This window comes from Triticum urartu, chromosome 6A, assembly GCF_056163025.1.
Source record: "Triticum urartu cultivar PI428250 chromosome 6A, HENAU_Tu73, whole genome shotgun sequence".
NCBI lineage: Eukaryota > Viridiplantae > Streptophyta > Magnoliopsida > Poales > Poaceae > Triticum > Triticum urartu.
In genome coordinates, this window is record NC_141878.1 from 101,674,690 (window position 1) to 101,689,382 (window position 14,693).

Consider the following 14,693-nt stretch of genomic DNA (forward strand, 5'->3'; position numbering starts at 1 on the left):
CTGATGCGGGGCTGCTCCTGCAGCATGCGGCAGACCTGTCGTGTCCGGCGTCAGCGTCCCTCGTGGCGGCGGCGGCGCGGACGGAGCTGGGCGTGGTCAGCCCTAGGGTTGGGGCGGACCAGCCAGCGGTCCAGACGGGCCAGCCCACTCGGGTGGTGGACGGCCCAACTGCGGAGGTGGCGCGGGCTGGGGCCCAGTCCCCTGACGCGCTTGTGGTGCAGGGAAGTGTTCCTGTCCCCAGGACCCAGCCCGGCCCACAGGGGGAGATCCAGCCCAAACAGCCCAGCCCCGAGCGGCCACATAAATGGCTCTGGATCCCCCGTGGAACCCTAAATCCCTCGCTAGGTTTTCCAGCCACCGCTGCGGAGGTGCGGCGCTTCGGTCGTTTCGCCCATTTCCTCTCACTCACTCCACTCCCTCCCCCACTGCGGCGCTCCTTTGCAGAAGTAGTGGCGATGGGCTCCAAGCAGGATCGCCGGGGGGGAAAACCTCCCATGGAGCCGCCGCGGGGCCGCAACCGTGGCCGCGCTGACAACGAGGGGGGTTGGGGGCCGCCGCCTGCGTGGTGGCTCAAGGAACAGGAAAGGAAGAAAAAGAAGAAGGCGGAGTACAAGCAACGCGGCCTCGAGCTCAAGCGCAAGGGGATGCAACCAGCGCCGGGCGGCGACTGGGGCGGCGACTCCCACGCAAAGAAGAAATCCAAGCCTGCGGGGGCGACGGCCTCCAAGCTGCCTCTCCCGCCCAGATCTGAGGCGCCGGGCTCATCCAAGGGTACGGAGGCGAAGCCAATCCCTATCGAGGAAGCCGACGGACCTGAGTGCTTTCGCTGCGGTCGCACGGGTCACTTCCAGAACCTCTACACCTTCAAGCCTCTGTGCGTGGTGTGCACCATGGAGGGGCACACGTCGGCGCAGTGCCCGACCCGCGGCAAGCCTTTGCTCCTCCAAACCATGGGGCACGCCATCTCCGGCGAGGGCTTCTTTTGCCTCCAGTACCCGGATGATTCGAGGGAGGAGCCACAGATCCAGCTGGGGGCCAACGCGGCTGTGCTCTCCATGCCTTCCGGTGCGCTCACCCAAGCGATTCTGCAACTGGAGCTGCCACACCTCTTCGAGGGCGAATGGGACTGGCAGATCTCACCTATGGAGGGCGGGGCGTTCTCGGTGGTCTTCCCTGATCCGGTGATGCTCCGGATGGCAACAAGGAGCGGCAAGTTGTTCCTCTCCCTCAACAACCTCATGGTGGACATCCGCGATGCGGTCCTCGACGCCCCCAAGGGAATGGCGATGCCAGAGGTGTGGGTCAAATTGGGAGGAATCCCACCCAAGCAGCGGCGCTCCGACCTGCTCATGGCGGCCACCACCATGCTCGGTCGTCCCCTGCTGATAGATGAGGAGTCCCTCATGAAGGAAATATGCCCTAGAGGCAATAATAAAGTTATTATTTATTTCCTTATAATCATGATAAATGTTTATTATTCATGCTAGAATTGTATTAACCGGAAACATAATACATGTGTGAATACATAGACAAACAAAGTGTCACTAGTATGCCTCTACTTGACTAGCTCGTTAATCAAAGATGGTTATGTTTCCTAACCATGAACAATGAGTTGTTATTTGATTAACGAGGTCACATCATTAGTTGAATGATCTGATTGACATGACCCATTCCATTAGCTTAGCACCCGATCGTTTAGTATGTTGCTATTGCTTTCTTCATGACTTATACATGTTCCTATAACTATGAGATTATGCAGCTCCTGTTTGCCGGAGGAACACTTTGGGTGCTACCAAACGTCACAACGTAACTGGGTGATTATAAAGGAGCATTACAGGTGTCTCCAAAGGTAGATGTTGGGTTGGCGTATTTCGAGATTAGGATTTGTCACTCCGATTGTCGGAGAGGTATCTCTGGGCCCTCTCGGTAATGCACATCACATAAGCCTTGCAAGCATTGCAACTAATGAGTTAGTTGCGAGATGATGTATTACAGAACGAGTAAAGAGACTTGTCGGTAACGAGATTGAACTAGGTATTGGATGCCGACTATCGAATCTCGGGCAAGTAACATACCGATGACAAAGGGAACAACGTATGTTGTTATGCGGTCTGACCGATAAAGATCTTCGTAGAATATGTAGAAGCCAATATGGGCATCCAGGTCCCGCTATTGGTTATTGACCGGAGACGTGTCTCGGTCATGTCTACATTGTTCTCGAACCCGTAGGGTCCGCACGCTTAAGGTTACGATGACAGTTATATTATGAGTTTATGCATTTTGATGTACCGAAGGTTGTTCGGAGTCCCGGATGTGATCACGGACATGACGAGGAGTCTCGAAATGGTCGAGACGTAAAGATTGATATATTGGAAGCCTATGTTTGGATATCGGAAGTGTTCCGGGTGAAATCGGGATTTTACCGGAGTGCCGGGAGGTTACCGGAACCCCCCCGGGAACCATATGGGCCTAGATGGGCTTTAGTGGAAAGGATAAAGGGGCAGCCCAAGGTGACCGCGCGCCTCCCCCCTCCCCCTAGTCCTATTAGGACTAGGAGAGGTGGTCGGCCCCCCTTCTCTCTCTTTCCCCCTCGGGGAATCCTAGTCCAACTAGGATTGGGGGGGAGTCCTACTCCGGGAAGGAGAAGGACTCCTCCTGCGCCCTCCTCCTAGCCGGCGCCCCCTCCCCCTTGGCTCCTTTATATACTGAGGTAGAGGCACCCCAGAAACACACAAGTTGATCCACGTGATCTATTCCTTAGCCGTGTGCGGTGCCCCCAGCCACCATATTCCTCGATAATACTGTAGCAGAGTTTAGGCGAAGCCCTGCTGCTGTAGTGCATCAAGATCGTCACCACGCCGTCGTGCTGACGGAATTCTTCCCCGACACTTTGCTGGATCGGAGTCCGGGGATCGTCATCGAGCTGAACGTGTGCTCGAACTCGGAGGTGCCGTAGTTTCGGTGCTTGATCGGTTGGATCGCGAAGACGTACGACTACTTCCTCTACGTTGTGTCAACGCTTCCGCAATCGGTCTGCGTGGGTACATAGACAGCACTCTCTCCTCTCGTTGCTATGCATCACATGATCTTGCGTGTGCGTAGGAATTTTTTTGAAATTACTACGAAACCCAACAGTGGCATCCGAGCCTAGGTTATTTATGTTGATGTTATATGCACGAGTAGAACACAAGTGAGTTGTGAGCGATACAAGTCATACTGCCTACCAGCATGTCATACTTTGGTTCGGCGGCATTGTTGGACGGGACGACCCGGACCAACCTTACGCGTACGCTTACGCGAGACCGGTTCCCCCGACGTGCTTTGCACACAGGTGGCTTGCGGGCGACTGTCTCTCCAACTTTAGTTGAACCAAGTATGGCTACGCCCGGTCCTTGCGAAGGTTAAAACGGAGTCTATTTGACAAACTATCGTTGTGGTTTTGATGCGTAGGTGAGATTGGTTCTTGCTTAAACCCGTAGCAGCCACGTAAAACTTGCAACAACAAAGTAGAGGACGTCTAACTTGTTTTTGCAGGGCATGTTGTGATGTGATATGGTCAAGACATGATGCTGAATTTTATTGTATGAGATGATCATGTTTTGTAACCGAGTTATCGGCAACTGGCAGGAGCCTTATGGATGTCGTTTTATTGTATGCAATGAAATCGCGATGTAATGCTTTACTTTATTACTAAGCGGTAGTGATAGTCGTGGAAGCATAAACTTGGCGAGACGACAACGATGCTACGATGGAGATCAAGGTGTCATGCCGGTGACGATGGTGATCACGATGGTGCTTTGGAGATGGAGATCACAAGCACAAGATGATGATGGCCATATCATATCACTTATATTGATTGCATGTGATGTTTATCCTTTTATGCATCTTATCTTGCTTTGATTGACGGTAGCATTATAAGATGATCTCTCACTAAATTATCAAGAAGTGTTCTCCCTGAGTATGCACGTTGCGAAAGTTCTTCGTGCTGAGACACCACGTGATGATCAGGTGTGATAGGTTCTACGTTCAAATACAACGGGTGCAAAACAGTTGCACACGCGGAATACTCAGGTTATACTTGACAAGCCAAGCATATACAGATATGGCCTCGGAACACGGAGACCGAAAGGTCGAGCGTGAATCATATAGTAGATATGATCAACATAACGATGTTCACCATTGAAAACTACTCCGTCTCACGTGATGATCGGTTATGGTTTAGTTGATTTGGATCACGTAATCACTTAGAGGATTAGAGGGATGTCTATCTAAGTGGGAGTTCTTTAATTAATTTGATTAACTGAACTTAAATTTATCATGAAACTTAGTACCTGATTAGTATCTTGCTTGTTTATGTTTGATTGTAAATAGATGGCTCGTGCTGTTGTTCCGTTGAATTTTAATGCGTTCCTTGAGAAAGCAAAGTTGAAAGATGATGGTAGCAATTACACGGACTGGGTCCGTAACTTGAGGATTATCCTCATTGCTGCACAGAAGAATTACGTCCTGGAAGCGCCGCTGGGTGCCAGGCCTGCTGCAGGAGCAACGCCGGATGTTATGAACGTCTGGCAGAGCAAAACTGATGACTACTCGATAGTTCAGTGTGCCATGCTTTAAGGCTTAGAATCGGGACTTCAACGACGTTTTGAACGTCATGGAGCATATGAGATGTTCCAAGAGTTGAAGTTAATATTTCAAGCAAATGCCCGGATTGAGAGATATGAAGTCTCCAATAAGTTCTATAGCTGCAAGATGGAGGAGAACAGTTCTGTCAGTGAGCATATACTCAAAATGTCTGGGTATAATAATCACTTGATTCAATTGGGAGTTAATCTTCCAGATGATTGCATCATTGACAGAATTCTTCAATCACTGCCACCAAGCTACAAGAGCTTCGTGATGAACTATAATATGCAAGGGATGAACAAGACTATTCCCGAGCTCTTCGCAATGCTGAAAGCTGCGGAAGTAGAAATCAAGAAGGAGCATCAAGTGTTGATGGTCAACAAGACCACTAGTTTCAAGAAAAAGGGCACAGGGAAGAAGAAGGGGAACTTCAAAAAGAACGGCAAGCAAGTTGCTACTCAAGAGAAGAAACCCAAACCTGGACCTAAGCCTGAAACTGAGTGCTTCTATTGCAAGCAGACTGGTCACTGGAAGCGGAACTGCCCCATGTATTTGGCGGATAAGAAGGATGGCAAGGTGAACAAAGGTATATGTGATATACATGTTATTGATGTGTACCTTACTAGAGCTCGCAGTAGCACCTGGGTATTTGATACTGGTTCTGTTGCTAATATTTGCAACTCGAAATAGGGACTACGGAATAAGCGGGCACTGGCAAAGGACGAGGTGACGATGCGCGTGGGAAACGGTTCCAAAGTCGATGTGATCGCGGTCGGCACGCTACCACTACATCTACCTTCGGGATTAATATTAGACCTAAATAATTGTTATTTGGTGCCAGCGTTGAGCATGAACATTATATCTGGATCTTGTTTGATGCGAGACGGTTATTCATTTAAATCAGAGAATAATGGTTGTTCTATTTATATGAATAATATCTTTTATGGTCATGCACCTTTGAAGAGTGGTCTATTTTTGATGAATCTCGATAGTAGTGATACACATATTCATAATGTTGAAGCCAAAAGATGCAGAGTTGATAATGAGAGTGCAACTTATTTGTGGCACTGCCGTTTAGGTCATATCGGTGTAAAGCGCATGAAGAAACTCCATTCTGATGGACTTTTGGAACCACTTGATTATGAATCACTTGGTACTTGCGAACCGTGCCTTATGGGCAAGATGACCAAAACACCGTTCTCCGGTACTATGGAGAGAGCAACAGATTTGTTGGAAATCATACATACAGATGTATGTGGTCCGATGAATATTGAGGCTCGTGGCGGATATAGTTATTTTCTCACCTTCATAGATGATTTAAGCAGATATGGGTATATCTACTTAATGAAACATAAGTCTGAAACATTTGAAAGGTTCAAGGAATTTCAGAGTGAAGTTGAAAATCATCGTAACAAGAAAATAAAGTTTCTACGATCTGATCGTGGAGGAGAATATTTGAGTTACGAGTTTGGTGTACATTTGAAAAATTGTGGAATAGTTTCGCAACTCACGCCACCCAGAACACCACAGCGTAATGGTGTGTCTGAACGTCGTAATCGTACTTTACTAGATATGGTGCGATCTATGATGTCTCTTACTGATTTACCGCTATCGTTTTGGGGATACGCTCTAGAGACGGCCGCATTCACGTTAAATAGGGCACCATCAAAATCCGTTGAGACAACGCCTTATGAACTGTGGTTTGGCAAGAAACCAAAGTTGTCGTTTCTGAAAGTTTGGGGCTGCGATGCTTATGTGAAACAGCTTCAACCTGATAAGCTCGAACCCAAATCGGAGAAATGTGTCTTCATAGGATATCCAAAGGAAACTATTGGATACACCTTCTATCACAGATCCGAAGGCAAGACTTTTGTTGCTAAATTCGGAAACTTTCTAGAGAAGAAGTTTCTCTCGAAAGAAGTGAGTGGGAGGAAAGTAGAACTTGACGAGGTAACTGTACCTACTCCCTTATTGGAAAGTAGTACATCACAGAAAACTGTTTCAGTGACACCTACACCAGTTAGTGAGGAAGCTAATGATAATGATCATGAAACTTCAGATCAAGATACTACTGAACCTCGTAGATCAACCAGAGTGAGATCCGCACCAGAGTGGTACGGTAATCCTGTTCTGGAAGTCATGCTACTAGATCATGATGAACCTACGAACTATGAAGAAGCGATGGTGAGCCCAGATTCCGCAAAATGGCTTGAAGCCATGAAATCTGAGATGGGATCCATGTATGAGAACAAAGTATGGACTTTGGTTGACTTGCCCGATGATCGGCAAGCAATTGAGAATAAATGGATCTTCAAGAAGAAGACTGACGCTGACGGTAATGTTACTGTCTACAAAGCTCGACTTGTCGCAAAAGGTTTTCGACAAGTTCAAGGGGTTGACTACGATGAGACCTTCTCACCCGTAGCGATGCTTAAGTCTGTCTGAATCATGTTAGCAATTGCCGCATTTTATGATTATGAAATTTGGCAGATGGATGTCAAAACTGCATTCCTGAATGGATTTCTGGAAGAAGAGTTGTATATGATGCAACCAGAAGGTTTTGTCGATCCAAAGGGAGCTAACAAAGTGTGCAAGCTCCAGCGATCCATTTATGGACTGGTGCAAGCCTCTCGGAGTTGGAATAAACGCTTTGATAGTGTGATCAAAGCATTTGGTTTTATACAGACTTTCGGAGAAGTCTGTATTTACAAGAAAGTGAGCGGGAGCTCTGTAGCATTTCTGATATTATATGTGGATGACATATTACTGATTGGAAATGATATAGAATTTCTGGATAGCATAAAGGGATACTTGAATAAGAGTTTTTCAATGAAAGACCTCGGTGAAGCTGCTTACATATTAGGCATAAAGATCTATAGAGATAGATCAAAACGCTTAATTGGACTTTCACAAACAACATACCTTGACAAAATTTTGAAGAAGTTCAAAATGGATCAAGCAAAGAAAGGATTCTTGCCTGTGTTACAAGGTGTGAAATTGAGTAAGACTCAATGCCCGACCACTGCAGAAGATAGAGAGAATATGAAAGATGTTCCCTATGCATCAGCGATAGGATCTATCATGTATGCAATGCTGTGTACCAGACCTGATGTGTGCCTTGCTATAAGTCTAGCCGGGAGGTACCAAAGTAATCCAGGAGTGGATCACTGGACAGCGGTCAAGAACATCCTGAAATACCTGAAAAGGACTAAGGATATGTTTCTCGTATATGGAGGTGACAAAGAACTCACCGTAAAAGGTTACGTTGATGCAAACTTTGACACTGATCCGGATGATTCTAAATCGCAGACCGGATACATGTTTACATTAAACGGTGGAGCTGTCAGTTGGTGCAGTTCTAAACAAAGTGTCGTAGTGGGATCTACATGTGAAGCGGAGTACATAGCTGCTTCGGAAGCAGCAAACGAAGGAGTCTGGATGAAGGAGTTCATATCCGATCTACGTGTCATACCTAGTGCATCGGGTCCAATGAAAATCTTTTGTGACAATACTGGTGCAATTGCCTTGGCAAAGGAATCCAGATTTCACAAAAGGACCAAACACATCAAGAGACGCTTCAATTCCATCCGGGATCTAGTCCAGGTGGGAGACATAGAAATTTGCAAGATACATACGGATCTGAATGTTGCAGACCCATTGACTAAGCCTCTTCCACGAGCAAAACATGATCAGCACCAAGGCTCCATGGGTGTTAGAATCATTACAGTGTAATCTAGATTATTGACTCTAGTGCAAGTGGGAGACTGAAGGAAATATGCCCTAGAGGCAATAATAAAGTTATTATTTATTTCCTTATAATCATGATAAATGTTTATTATTCATGCTAGAATTGTATTAACCAGAAACACAATACATGTGTGAATACATAGACAAACAAAGTGTCACTAGTATGCCTCTACTTGACTAGCTCGTTAATCAAAGATGGTTATGTTTCCTAACCATGAACAATGAGTTGTTATTTGATTAACGAGGTCACATCATTAGTTGAATGATCTGATTGACTTGACCCATTCCATTAGCTTAGCACCCGATCGTTTAGTATGTTGCTATTGCTTTCTTCGTGACTTATACATGTTCCTATAACTATGAGATTATGCAGCTCCCGTTTGCCGGAGGAACTCTTTGGGTGCTACCAAACGTCACAACGTAACTGGGTGATTATAAAGGAGCATTACAGGTGTCTCCAAAGGTAGATGTTGGGTTGGCGTATTTCGAGATCAGGATTTGTCACTCCGATTGTCGGAGAGGTATCTCTGGGCCCTCTCGGTAATGCACATCACATAAGCCTTGCAAGCATTGCAACTAATGAGTTAGTTGCGAGATGATGTATTACAGAACGAGTAAAGAGACTTGCCAGTAACGAGATTGAACTAGGTATTGGATGCCGACGATCGAATCTCGGGCAAGTAACATACCGATGACAAAGGGAACAACGTATGTTGTTATGCGGTCTGACCGATAAAGATCTTCGTAGAATATGTAGGAGCCAATATGGGCATCCAGGTCCCGCTATTGGTTATTGACCGGAGTCATGTCTCGGTCATGTCTACATTGTTCTCGAACCCGTAGGGTCCGCACGCTTAAGGTTACGATGACAGTTATATTATGAGTTTATGCATTTTGATGTACCGAAGGTTGTTCGGAGTCCCGGATGTGATCACGGACATGACGAGGAGTCTCGAAATGGTCGAGACGTAAAGATTGATATATTGGAAGCCTATGTTTGGATATCGGAAGTGTTCCGGGTGAAATCGGGATTTTACCGGAGTACCGGGAGGTTACCGGAACCCCCCGGGAACCATATGGGCCTAGATGGGCTTTAGTGGAAAGGAGAAAGGGGCAGCCCAAGGTGGCCGCGCGCCTCCCCCCTCCCCCTAGTCCTATTAGGACTAGGAGAGGTGGCCGGCCCCCCTTCTCTCTCTTTCCCCCTCGGGGAATCCTAGTCCAACTAGGATTGGGGGGGGGGTCCTACTCCCGGAAGGAGAAGGACTCCTCCTACGCCCTCCTCCTAGCCGGGGCCCCCTCCCCCTTGGATCCTTTATATACTGAGGTAGAGGCACCCCAGAAACACACAAGTTGATCCACGTGATCTATTCCTTAGCCGTGTGCGGTGCCCCCAGCCACCATATTCCTCGATAATACTGTAGCGGAGTTTAGGCGAAGCCCTGCTGCTGTAGTGCATCAAGATCGTCACCACGCCGTCGTGCTGACGGAATTCTTCCCCGACACTTTGCTGGATCGGAGTCCGGGGATCGTCATCGAGCTGAACGTGTGCTCGAACTCGGAGGTGCCGTAGTTTCGGTGCTTGATCGGTTGGATCGCGAAGACGTACGACTACTTCCTCTACGTTGTGTCAACGCTTCCGCAGTCGGTCTGCGTGGGTACATAGACAGCACTCTCTCCTCTCGTTTCTATGCATCACATGATCTTGCGTGTGCGTAGGAAATTTTTTGAAATTACTACGAAACCCAACACCTCATTCATCCAGGGCCTGTCCGTATGCGTTTCGCTTGCTGTAATCCCCGTAAACTGAGCGGAGTGGTCCAGATCTGGTTCAATGGCGAGGGTTTCAACATCACCATCGAGCCCGAGTTTCCCCCGGAGCAAATCGCGGTGCCTGCCTTGCCCTCTCCAAATCCTCCTTCTCCAAATGATAAAGGTACGGATGGGGCGGGGCGTGACGGCAACCTGGGCGGCGACAAGGAGGCAGATGCAAGCATGGAGGATGATTCCATCGATACGGCGGCATGGGAGAAGCTGGGCATTGCTGACAAGGGCGGGGCGACGAACCGGGTGCCGTTTCCTTCGACGGAGCTGCCGCTGGCAGGGGGTCCATGGAGTTGGACCTCTCCATCCCCAACCAGTATGGCTCAAACCTGGGCTCGGTCACGTCCCCCCCGATGCGGTCGGTGGTGGAGCCTGGTGCGGGCCAGATGGAGGAGCCGCTGGGGGAGGCGCGCACTCCTATCGCGGTGTCCATGGAGTCGTTGCCGCTCGCCTCGCGCTCTCCATCTCAAGGTGGCCGCAGCTCCAACAAGCTCGGTGCGGTGAAACAGCTCAAGAAGGTGGCCGTGCGCAAGGTTAGCGCGGAGGCCGGACGTACGGCGGAGCTCCAGGGCGCATCGGCGACTCCCCGGCAGGCGGTGATGGCGCTGGCTGTGCCCACCTCCGATCCGATCGCGCTGGAGGCGGCCAAGACGGTGACTGTCCCGAAGGCCAAGCGTTCCAAGGCCGTCGTGGATGGGCAGGTGGCCCCTGTTCGGGTTAGCGCGGGGGCCAAGGGAGCCAAAGGGTACATGTCTTCGCTCCAACACGCCCAACTCCTCCAAGCATAGAAGAATCTGGAAACCTCAGGTAATCCCCTTCCCCGCTTTACGATTTTGGATTCTTTCTCGGACGAGCACCTAGGCGAGGTGTTGGTGGAAAGTGGGGTTGAACCGATGGGAGAGGGCGGGGTTAGCAAGCTAATCTCGCTGGTGAGCGCTAAAGAGCTGGCTCAAGCGGCACTCGCAGCGGCGGCTGCTCAACACGCGGAGCGTCTGGCTGTCGAGGATGAGCCCTCGACGTCGCTAAGACTCCGACCCAAAGGAGAGTCAGCAACAGGGGTTGCTGCTCCTCCCTCGCCTCGCTGCGGCAAGGTGAGGCGTGTGACCAAGGCGATCACCTCTAGGGGTGTGCGCCTGCGAAACCATGTCATATAGATGCGGATGCTCATTTGGAACATCCGTGGCTTCGGCCACTCGGGACGGCGCACCCAACTTAGAGACTACATCAAGAAAGAAGGGATAGATATAGTAGGGCTCCAGGAAACCATTAAAGTCGATTTTCGTCACCAAGATATCGTAGCCATAGACCCTCTGGAGCGTTTCATTTGGCAGCACAGCCCGGCCATTGGGCATTCGGGTGGCATGCTGCTAGGCTTTTGCAGTGCCATCTATGAGGTGTTGTCCTGGGAGGTAGGCACCTTTTTTATTGCAGCCAATATTCGCGTGAGAGCTTCGCTACGCGAGCTCGTGATCCTGCAAGTCTATGGACCAGCAGATCACTCATGTTCGGCAGAGTTTCTGGGAGAACTCGAAGCCAAGGTGCTGGCAGTCGCCGCATCCCAAGTCCCGCTTCTAGTGGGTGGAGATTTTAACCTCATCCGATCGAGCGCGGACAAAAACAACGACAACATCAACTGGTCAAGGGTGACCATGTTCAATAGCGCAATTGCGTCAATGTCACTTAGGGAAGTGGCAAGGACGGGGGCAAGGTACACTTGGACCAACACGCAACTAGCCCCGGTGCGATCCGTCTTGGATCGCGCTTTCATGTCTCCGGAATGGGAAGTGGTGTTCCCATTATGCTCGCTCCTCGCGGAAACAAGGATCGGCTCGGACCATGTTCCACTCATCTTATCTTCAGGGGAAGATAGGATACGTCGCAGCCCACGTTTCTTCTTTGAAACAGCATGGTTCGAGGTCCCTGACTTTGACAACATCTTTCGGGAAAGATGGTTGAGGTGTGTTCAAGCCACGGGCCAGCAGCGCGGCCCTATGGAGTTTTGGACAGCGGTCGGGGGACGCCTGCGTGCAAGCCTCAAGGGATGGGGCACGAACCAGGGGCGAGACGAGAAAGTTTTGAGGGCGAGACTTCTCGACGAGATTGCAATTCTCGATACTCAAGCAGACTCGCGTCCTTTCTTGGAGCAAGAATGGGCGCACCGATACGCCTTGGAAGGGAAAGTCAAGGCGTTGCTTCGATCCGAGGAGGAATATTGGAGGCGTAGAGGAGGCCTTAAGTGGACACTCAAGGGCGATGCGAACACTGGTTACTTCCACGCGTACGCGAATGGCCGACGTAGGAAATGCCTAATCCTTAGACTACAGACGGAGCAGGTGCTCCTCCTCCAGCAATCGGAGATTAGCAAACACATCTACGACTTTTACATCAGCCTGATGGGGACCGACGAGCCTCAGCGCGCTAGGCTGAGTGAGGACGCTTGGCTCCCAGCTCAAAAGGTCTTAGAGTCGGAGAACGAAGAGCTGGGGCTCGCGTTTCTCCCCAAGGATATTGACGATGCTCTCCAAAGCATGAAAATAGACACGGCCCCGGGGCCCGATGGGTGGCCGGTGGCATTGTTTAAACACTTCTGGCCAGTGTTGCGCGATCCCATCTTCGCGGTGTGCAATGGCTTCATGCGTGGTTTTGTGGACATTGCTAGGTTAAACTACGGCGTGCTCTCGCTAATCCCGAAAGTGTCTGGTGCGGATAATATCCGCCAGTACAGACCAATAGCGCTCATTAATGTGCCTTTCAAAATATGCGCCAAGGGATGTGCCACTAGGCTTACTCCGATCGCACACCGCACAATCAGTCGTTCCCAATCTGCCTTCATACGCGGTAGGAACATTTTGGAGGGACCATTAGCGTTGCAAGAGACCCTCCACGAACTTAGGCGCACGCGCGAGCCGGCGATTTTACTAAAATTAGACTTCCAAAAAGCTTACGACCGCGTCAACTGGGATTTTCTCAGACAAATCCTGACGAGCCGAGGCTTCTCGCCGGTATGGGTGCACCGAGTCATGCAGTTGGTCTCGGGGGGCCAAACTGCGGTCTCGGTGAACGAAGAAGTAGGGCACTTCTTCCGGAACAAGCGTGGCCTACGCCAGGGTGATCCCATGTCACCGCTCTTGTTCAACTTTGTGGCAGATGCACTTGCGACCTTGCTACGGAAAGCAACGGAGGCAGGCCATATCAAAGGGGTGTTGGGACACCTCATCCTAGGGGGGATATCGCACCTACAATACACCGACGACACGCTTCTGTTGTTCCAACCGGACCTTCACAGCGTGGCCACGATCAAAGCCCTGTTGATTAGCTTTGAACTTATGTCGGGGCTCAAGATCAACTTCCACAAATGCGAAGTGATGCCCATGGGGCTCAAGCCGTCCGAAAGTAGACGTATCGCGGACCAGCTCAATTGCAAACTAGGCAAACTCCCGTTCACCTACCTTGGCCTCCCGTTGGATGCCAAACGTATCTCGATTGATGGCTGGGCTCCACTCTGGACCAAGGTGGGGGGGGCGGGTTTGTCCGTGGAGGGGGAAGTTCCTCTCCTCTGCAGCTCGTCTAGTTCTCACAAACGCGAGCCTGTCCTCGCTGCCGTAGTTCGCGATGGGGCTGTTCCTCTTGGCCGAAGGGGTGCATGCCAAAATGGACACACCACGGTCCCGTTTCTTTTGGGAAGGTGCGGGACCCAAACGCAAGTACCATATGGTCAGATGGGACGCGGTGTGCAGACCCAAGGACCTAGGGGGGCTAGGGATCACAAACACTCGGATCCTCAACATTGCACTTATGTGCAAATGGATTTGGAAGTTGTCGCAGGGGGCGACCGGTCTGTGGATGGACCTGCTGCGCGCTAAATATTTCCCCAACGGGAACTTTTTCGAAGGCAGGCCGCGGGGCTCACCCTTCTGGAACGACCTACAAGCGGTGCGCCCGGCCTTTGCCCTTGGCGCCAAGTTCGTCGTAGGAAATGGCCGCTCGGCCCGCTTCTGGCTTGACCTATGGCTGGGAGCGCAGCCCCTTTGGGCCCAATTTCACCACTTAATTTTGATGAATCTATGGTGGAAATGAGGTGAGGAGGAGGAGATGGCCGAAAGCTTGGAGAAGGAGGTGGAGGGAATGAAGTGGGAAAAGTGAGTGGGTAGGTGTGGGGCTGTCCAAAATATCTTGTTGGGGTCCTAGGTTACTAATGGCGCACCACCAGCAAATGCGCCATTAGTAACCCTGGTTACTAATGGCGCACCTGCAGGTGGTGCGCCATTAGTAGTTTTGCAAAAAAGTAAATATATATATATATACTAATGGCGCACCGGGTAATAGTGCGCCATTACTAGTTTAAACTAGTAATGGCGCACTGTGAAACGATGCGCCATTAGTAGTTTTGCAAAAAAAGAATAATTTTTTTTACAGTAATAGCGCACTGTCTGCTTGGTGCGCCATTACTACTTAGAACTAGTAATGGCGCACTTCGACCTGATGTGCCATTACTATGT